Raw genomic sequence first — 8,417 nt, forward strand, 5'->3', positions numbered from 1 at the left:
TTTTCAGACAATTAAATAAGGTAATGTTTAAAAAGAATCTAGGGATATGGGCATGGAGGAGGGCACTTGTTGGGATAAGCACTGGGTGTTATATGGAAACCAACTTGACAATAAACTGTGAAAGAAAAAATAAATAAAATGAATCTATAACAGTACTTAAACTCAGTAAATGTTAGCAATGTTGCTACTACTACTATTATTACTACTACTAGTACTAGTAATTGCATTAATCTGTAAAATGTATTCAATAGTCAACAAGTCTTTAGTAAGCTCCTGCTATGTTCCAGGTACTATGCTAGGTGGTGAATATATAACTGTAGAGAAAACCAACAGAATATACAGCAAATAGATGTGGTATACACAGTAAAAGTCAAAGCAAAATGCTGAGGAACAAATGAAATCATATATTTGACTCACTTCACATTGGGTCCCACATGTATTAAGTGCTCACTAAATTCTACCACATTGTTATTATCAAAGCACTTATCTTATGTGGATCTCAGCTTTTTTCCATATAAACTGATAGGCTGTTCTATCAGAGTATCCTAAATCTACCCATGCATCAGAAATTCCTGGACATCTTTAAAAATATCAGGTTTTTTCATCCTGCCACATGAGTCCCTGATTCACTAGTATATTATCTTCTACACTTTTGGTCACAAGTTACAGAAACTCAAAACTAGCTTAATCAGAACAAGGGAAATTTTTTTGACCCAAGAGACTGGGGAATTCTGATAAAATTTGCCTCAGAAACTTAGCATATACTGTCAGAACTCTCTCTGATTCTCATTTTCCTTTATTGCAGATAGGTTTCTCTTAGTTGGCAGGAACTAGGGCTACTGCTTTGTGGAGAATGGGTTTTATTTTTTTCAATTAGGCAATGAAAAGGGAAGAGACACTTCTGTCTTTTATCCAATGACTCTGAGAACATAGGGAAGGACTCTGACTACCCCAGTTTGGATCATGTACCTATTGTGGGGCCAGTCATCTCTAGAGAGGTGAATATTACAGAATCGATGGCCTAGGAGAGCCACATGGAGTGGGGACAAAGACAGTGCTCTGAAGACACCTTGAAGAGAGCCATGCCTTGGCAGACAAAAGTAACAGTTGTTTACAACTGTAGATCTAAAGTAGGGTATATGAATCTGTATTTTAAAACACAAAAACAAAAACAACCTCTTAAATGATTTTGCCAGGGTTTGGGATGCCCTGAGGTAGATGACGTCCTTCGTAACTCTGACACCTTCCCCCCCTCCTCTTTTTTTAAGGTCTAAATTATATAAAGTTGAATTGGGAACAGCAAAAGAGAAAAGAATACCATGGGCAATAACAGGAAAAAGAAGCAATGAAGAAGGAAGGAGTTAAGTGGATTGCTGCATTGTGTAGCAGGTAAGCTGGTGGCAGGACACCTCTTGCTAACTCCCTGTTCTACTGAAAGTTGGTCTCTTTTTGGCTGAAATTCAGTCTCCTTTCAAAGCTGTCAGCAGGGCTCAGGTGGGCCTACTCAGAAAGCCTGGTAGGTGCTCCAAAGGGCTAATACATTTGCAGTCCTTTTGCAAGAACATGCAGGCACCGGCAGGAGGTGAGGTGGAGGTAGAAGAGCTTTGGAATCATCTCCCCGTCTCCTGGGATGCTCTGTCTCCTTCCGTCTCTGGACCATAGGCAAGTTCAGAGGGGATGTGCTGCTTCCAGTGCCTAGGTTTCTGAAAACTCTATTCACAAGAAGCCAAGGTACAGTCACTGAAGCAATGAGGCAGGTTGTGACCGTGGGAACTGATCTCCTGCTTTGTAATGTCACATTCAGGGGTAAATGGTGCAGATGTCAGAAAGGATGTGCTGGCGGGTTTCTGAGGCAGGGTTTTTCTGGATAAGGTCAAGTGTCTTGGGAAAGCCCACAGGTGTCCAGAGTTCACACAGAGGCTCTGCTAGTCCTTGAACTTCATCAGTTCATCAAAAGAATTGTGCTCTAGGGGAAGAGCTCACTGCAGTGGACATCAAAGATGTCTGATGGAGAGACCACTGCTTTTCAATAAGCAAAATGAATGTGACTAAAGACTGGAGAGGGGGAGAGGTCTGTCAGCACAAGGCATGTTTTCTTGGTGAGAAAGAGTCAGCATTCAACATTTGTTGGGCACCTGCAATGTGGAGTATGGTTAAATAGATGACTAAACCCTATTCTTACCCACAGAATATATAGTCTAATATGGAAGATAGATATATAAACAAAGAAAAATCACAGCAAGATATTTAAGGAAGCAGTGTAACATGGGGGAGAGGTCAGAGCTCTGGCTGTGGTATCAGCAGGACCTTGGTTCATACCATGTAGCTCTGGGACTTTGGCTAAATTACCGGACCTCTCAGGTCTTGGCTCCCTCGTGGGGAAAATGGGTTGATAAGAGTCCCTGACTCATAGCATTGCTTTGAAGAATGAATGAGATGATGCACTAAATTGCTTGACATGTAACAAGGACCCATTAAATAAGATCTATTATTATTCACAAATCATGGGTGATATAGCATAGGGTGTTAGAACAGGTTCATTAAATCTTTCAAGAAGTATATATTTGGACAGTTACCCCAATGCCAAGAATTGTACTGTAAAAAATGGACACAATTCCTGTTCTCATGAAGTTTGCAGTCTGAGGGAGGAGATGGATGTACAGCAAATAAGACTTCACAAATCTATCGTTTCAAACTATGATGAAAGCTATAAGAAGGAAAGAATGGGGTGCTATGGGAGAATGTGGCTGTGGTATTTCATTCATATTTCATTCCTGGGAAAGGCCTCTCTGGGAAAGTGACATTTAAGGTGAAGGTAGAAAGATTCTGAGTTAATGAGGTAGGAGAGAGGAAGAGTGTTCCAGATAGAAAGAACATTCTGTGCCAATGCCTAAGGTAAGATGCAGCTTGGTATGTTTCGGGCCATGAAGGAAGGCCCAGTAAGGCTGGAGGGAGATGAGGACAATGATCAGAGATGAGGGGGGAAGTGAACAAGGGTGAGCCTATTTCCTGCTTTGTCCATTCCCCATCCTGCTCTGCCTTGCTCTGTGCCCCCTAACCTACCTCTGTGGACCCCATTACCTACATCCTCATGCTTCTGGCTTCTGATTGGGTTCCACCAGTGTTGTGAGGGCAGAGCAGAAAGTGATGGAGAGATAGGTCCTAATATTATTTCTTTCCCCTTTCTTCCTGCTTCAACAATATGGTTCTGGCAGTAGCCTAGTCCCTCTGTGAGCACTGAGAGTGTCATGGGGTGACTTGGATGTTCAGTTAAGGACCTGATATTCGAGATTTTCATTTGAAGGGCAGTAAGAAGCTACAAACATGCAATAGTTACTTTCTTGTCACATCATCCTCTTACAGCTACAACCCACTTCTCATCTCCGCTTGACAGGAAGGCTGTCTTCTTAACAAACAGCCTCCTTTTCATTACTTCTCAAGCCACAGTTGACCAATTCTTCCTTCTCAAAACTCCCTGCTCCCTTAGCTTTCATGACACCACAGGCTTCTTGTCTTTTCCTACATTGTAGATTCATTAGAAAACTTTTGTTCCTCTCCCCAGCTTATGGATATTGTGGGGCTCTCTAGAACTTACTTTTCTCATTTTCCACTGCCAATGCCAACCATAATCATCTCTCATATGAACTAAATGTTTCCTAATTTGTCCCTCCATTATCTTTTCAAATAATAAATTGGACCATGTTACTACTCACACAAAATACTTCAATGTCTTTTCATGACAGTTAAAATCCAAACTTAACCCATCAGAGGTCCATCCCTGGTCCAAACAGCTGTTATCCTGGAGGAAGACTGATACAGTCACCCTCATATGGGTTATGCCACAAGGCCAGTTTCGAGAAAAAAGGGAGGTGGGGTGGCCATGGGCCTGGCAGGTACCCCTAAAATCCATCATTGGAAACATTGCAGTACTTTTTCTTTTAAGTATTTAAAAATATAAGTATATTCCAGACAATGCTTCCTAAGGATAGGTCTTCATGGTAGTAGGTAGATTGTTGTAGCATCTTGGACTTTCAGTTTAGATCTGGAAGTGACTAAGGTTTGGTTCACAATTTATTTATAAACCCTTTCCTTGTGTTGTGGTTACTTCTACTACTCTCATTGTTGATATGTTGATTTGATTAGTTTCAGAACACACTCCTTTTTCTTCTTTTTAATGAGAAATATCTATTCTGGTGATACCTTGTTATAGAAAAGAAGTGTCATGGGTTTTCTTTTGTTTTGTTTGCAAATGGTTTCCAACTGTGGAAGCTGCCTTTCCTTTGTGTTAGCAATTTTCTTGAATTAACACGTGAGTTTTATGGTTTCTGGTGGGTGGTATCTAAACATGGTTCTTGTTGTTGGTTTTTAAAATTTATTTGTTGTTGTTGTTGTTTTTGAGAGAGAGAGACAGAATGCGAGCAGAGGAGGTGCAGAGAGAGAAAGAGAGACACAGAATCTGAAGTAGGTTCCAGACTCTGAGGTGTTAGCATAGAGCCCAATGCGGGGCTCCAATTTACAAGCCCTGAGATCCTAATCTGAGTCAAAGTCAGAAGCTTAACCAACTGGGTTACCCAGGTGCCCCTCTAAACACAGTTCTTGTTGGGCAGGTATAACATTAGAATTTCCCCATCTTTGATGATTCACCCCGAAGAATAATGGGTCACTGACCCGGCCTGGGAAACCTAAGATCTGATAGACCCAAATACTTATTGGGAGGGAAGAGTGGAAAAAATAGCAAGTATTATTATCTTTTTAAGATACAGAAGCAGGGGCACCTGGGTGGCTCAGTCAGTTAAGCATCTGACTTCGGCTCAGGTCATGATCTCACAGTTCGTGGGTTTGAGCCCTGCGTCAGGCTCTGTGCTGACAGCTCAGAGCCTGGAGCCTGTTTCAGATTCTGTGTCTCCCTCTTTCTCTGACCCTCCCCTGCTCACGCTGTCTCTCTCAGAAATAAATAAAACATTAAAAAAAAGATACAGATTTATTCTCTTTCTTCAAGGTTTTTTGAAATAGTTTTATTAGTTTTTTTTAATTACAAAAGTAAAATACTTTCATACATCCTCATGTATCTATCCTTTGACCCAGCAATTCAACTCCCAGATAATTATCCAAGAGAAATGGAAATTATGTCAAAATTATTGTGCAAGAATGTTCTTAGCAGCTTTATTTACAATAGCCAAAATATAGAAAGAATCCAAGTGTCCATCAATAGGATATGAACAAGCAAGTTGTGATGTGTCATTTGAATACAATATGATTTAGTGATAGAAGGGAATGATCTATGAGTATATACAACAGCCTGGATGAATCTCACAGACATAACAGCAAATGAAAGAAACAAGGCACAGAAAGTTATGACTCCATTTATATAAAATCCTAGAACAGGCAAAATTAATCAAAAGTTGTCGCTTGAAGTGGAAGAAGGGGGTGGGAACAGGAGTATTAAAGACAAAAGTTACAAGTACTCATTTTAACAAGTGAAGCAATCCAAAAATGCATAAAGAAAAGTTAATCCTTTCCCATTTATTTTCACACTATGGTAATCCTGTTAAAAGTCTGATATGTCCTTTTTCATACAGTCTCCTTGCTTACAATATAAACAATTACATGTGAATATATGCAGGTTTTGCTCTAGGATCATGCTATACACAGTACTTGCTTTTTAAAATACCTGCTTAATAATACATCATGGATATCCCTCCAGCTCAATAAATACAGATCTAACTCATTATTTTAAGTACTGGTATAATTCCTTAATTGAATGCATGAAAATTTATTGAACCATTTTCCTGGTGATGTGTAGTTAGGTTGTTTCTATTTTTTGTTTTTGCCATTGTAAACAATGTTACAATAAAATATATCTTTGTACATCTATTTTTACATAGGTGTTTAGAATAGAGTCTCAAAAGTGGGAACAGGGGGTACCTGGATGGCTCAGTCAGTTGAGCCTCTGACTCTTGATTTCAGCTCAGGTTGTGATCTCAAGGTTCTATGAATTGGAGCCCTGCATTGTGTTCTGAGCTGACGGTGTGGGCCCTGCTTAGGATTCTCTCTCTCTCCCTCTCTCTCTGCCCCTCTCCTTCATGCACTCTCTCTCTAAGAATGAAACAAACTAAAAACAAAAAAGTGGAAGTAGGGAAACATAAGTATCTTTTTAATTTAATTAGATATTGGCAGATTGTATACCAGAGAGGTTATCGCAGTTCTCACCAAGCAACATATTGAAAAGCCAACATATTGAAAAGGATTTTGTCACATCCTCATAGCATGAGATGCTGTTGCTCCTTTGAATGTTTGCCCATTAGACTGATAAAAACATGTTGCCTTAATTTCAAAGCAGTTCTAACTGAGGTCAACCTATGCTTTCATAGCTTCTGTAAAAGTCTCTTTTAAAATCTCCGATTTTTCAGTTTTGTTTTTCTAGGTCAGTATGGCTCACATCCCTCAAAACTGCACTTTCAAGTATATTGGGAGATAGAAGCCAGGCATGGCCAAGAGTGCTATTCTCATTGTTTGTTTTCCTACTTAAAACATTCAGCCTAATAGGAAGAATTCCCTATTCTGTCATCCCCTTTCACAGCAGGCTGCTTATTTTCATCTTGGTACCAACAAGAATCTGTGATTGTCTATTTATTTACTTGCATTAGGCAGGCCACAGAACTTAGAACAGAACAGAGCTTAACTGGAAAAGGTTTAATGGAAAAGAATGAAGTGAATAGACCATTTATGGAGTCAAGATCAGGGTTAAGTGTATTAATAAGGATGTCGAAGCACTTGGAACTTGCAGTGGTGAGGAGCCATTACCATCAGTTTCAATTATTTATTGCCATGTAACAAATTGCCACACAATTTAGTGTCTTAAAAAAACAACCACTGTTTGCTTGCTCATACTTCTTCAATTTGCACAGGGCTTGGTGGAAATGGCTTATCCCCACTCTGCATTTGGTGGAGTTTGCTGGTGAAACTGAAGGGGTACTGGGTGAGGATCCAGGATAGGTTCACTTACACAGCTGGTACCTTTGCTGGAGTGACTGGAATTGCACAGGGGAGCTAGGCGTGGCTCTTTTTCCATGTGGTCTCTCATTTCGTAAGTTAGCCTGAGCTGTTAATAGGTGGCTAGATCCCAAGAAAGTAAAAATGGAAGCTACCAGGCCTTTTAAGAACTCGACCAAACATTCCATGTGCCACATTCTACTGGTCAAAGCAAGTCATGAGGCAAATGCAACTTCAAGGGGAGGTGAAATAGATATTACATTTTAAGAGGAGGAGAACTTGTGCCTGTAGAGTTGAGAGGAATCATTAGCAGCTGTCTTTGCAGATAATCTACTATATATGCTTCAGTACAAAAAGACAAAGAGACAGGAAACTAACAATAGAACTCCCCTATGACCCAGCAATAGCACTGCTAGGAATTTACCCAAGGGATACAGAAATGCTGAGGCACAGGAGCACATGTACCCGCAATGTTCATAGCAGCACTCTCAACCATAGCCAAAACATGGAAAGAGCCTAAGTGTCCATCAACTGATGAATGGATCAAGAAGATGTGGTTTATCTATACCATGGAATACTACATGGCAATGAGAAATAATGAAATCTGGCCATGTGTAGCAACATGGATGGACCTTGAGGGTTTTATGCTGAGCGAAATAAGTCAGGCAGAAAAGGACAAATATCATATGTTTGCACGTATAGGAGGATTGGGAGGAACTTAACAGAGGACCATGGAGGAGAAGAAGGGGAGAAATGGTGGGAGAAAGGGAGAGAGGCAAACCATGAGAGACTCTTGAATGCTGAGAACAAACTGAGGACTCATGGGTGTCGGGGGGGAAGGGGGAGATGGGCATGGAGGAGGGCACGTGTGGGGATGAGCATCGGGTGTTATATGGAAACCAACCTCACAATAAACTATTTGTAAAAAAAAAAAGAAAGAAAAAAAAGGCAAATAAAAAATAGAATTTCTAATGACGTCTGGCACTGTGGAGAAAGATCTGTCCTACAGGAGATGCAGTAATTGAAATATACTGCCAGAACTGTGGGGCTGAGGCAGGGGAGAAGGATGGAAGAAATACCTTGATCTCTTTCTTCCTGCTTCCTGATTTCCTGCCGGTACATGGCAGCCTGGTTAAGGTAATTCAGAGGTCAACCCCACCTCTCCAGAAACCAAAGTAGGTCAGAAAAGACCACTTGAGTGGATTAGAAATGGATTGGACCACTGAAGAAGAACTAGCATATTTTTAATTATCTGTTTTTCATACTAGAATTTAAATCTCATCAAGGGAGGGGAACATCCATCCTGATCACAGCAGATCAGGGGCTAGCAAGTGTCTAGCACTTCCCAGGTACTCAATAAAATGTTTTAAATTGATGTGAGTTCAGTTCTCTGAGGAAGAGTCATAAACTTGACCTCCCTTCTT

Source organism: Crocuta crocuta, unplaced genomic scaffold, assembly GCF_008692635.1.
Source record: "Crocuta crocuta isolate KB4526 unplaced genomic scaffold, BGI_CrCroc_1.0 scaffold343, whole genome shotgun sequence".
In the NCBI taxonomy this organism is placed as follows: domain Eukaryota; kingdom Metazoa; phylum Chordata; class Mammalia; order Carnivora; family Hyaenidae; genus Crocuta; species Crocuta crocuta.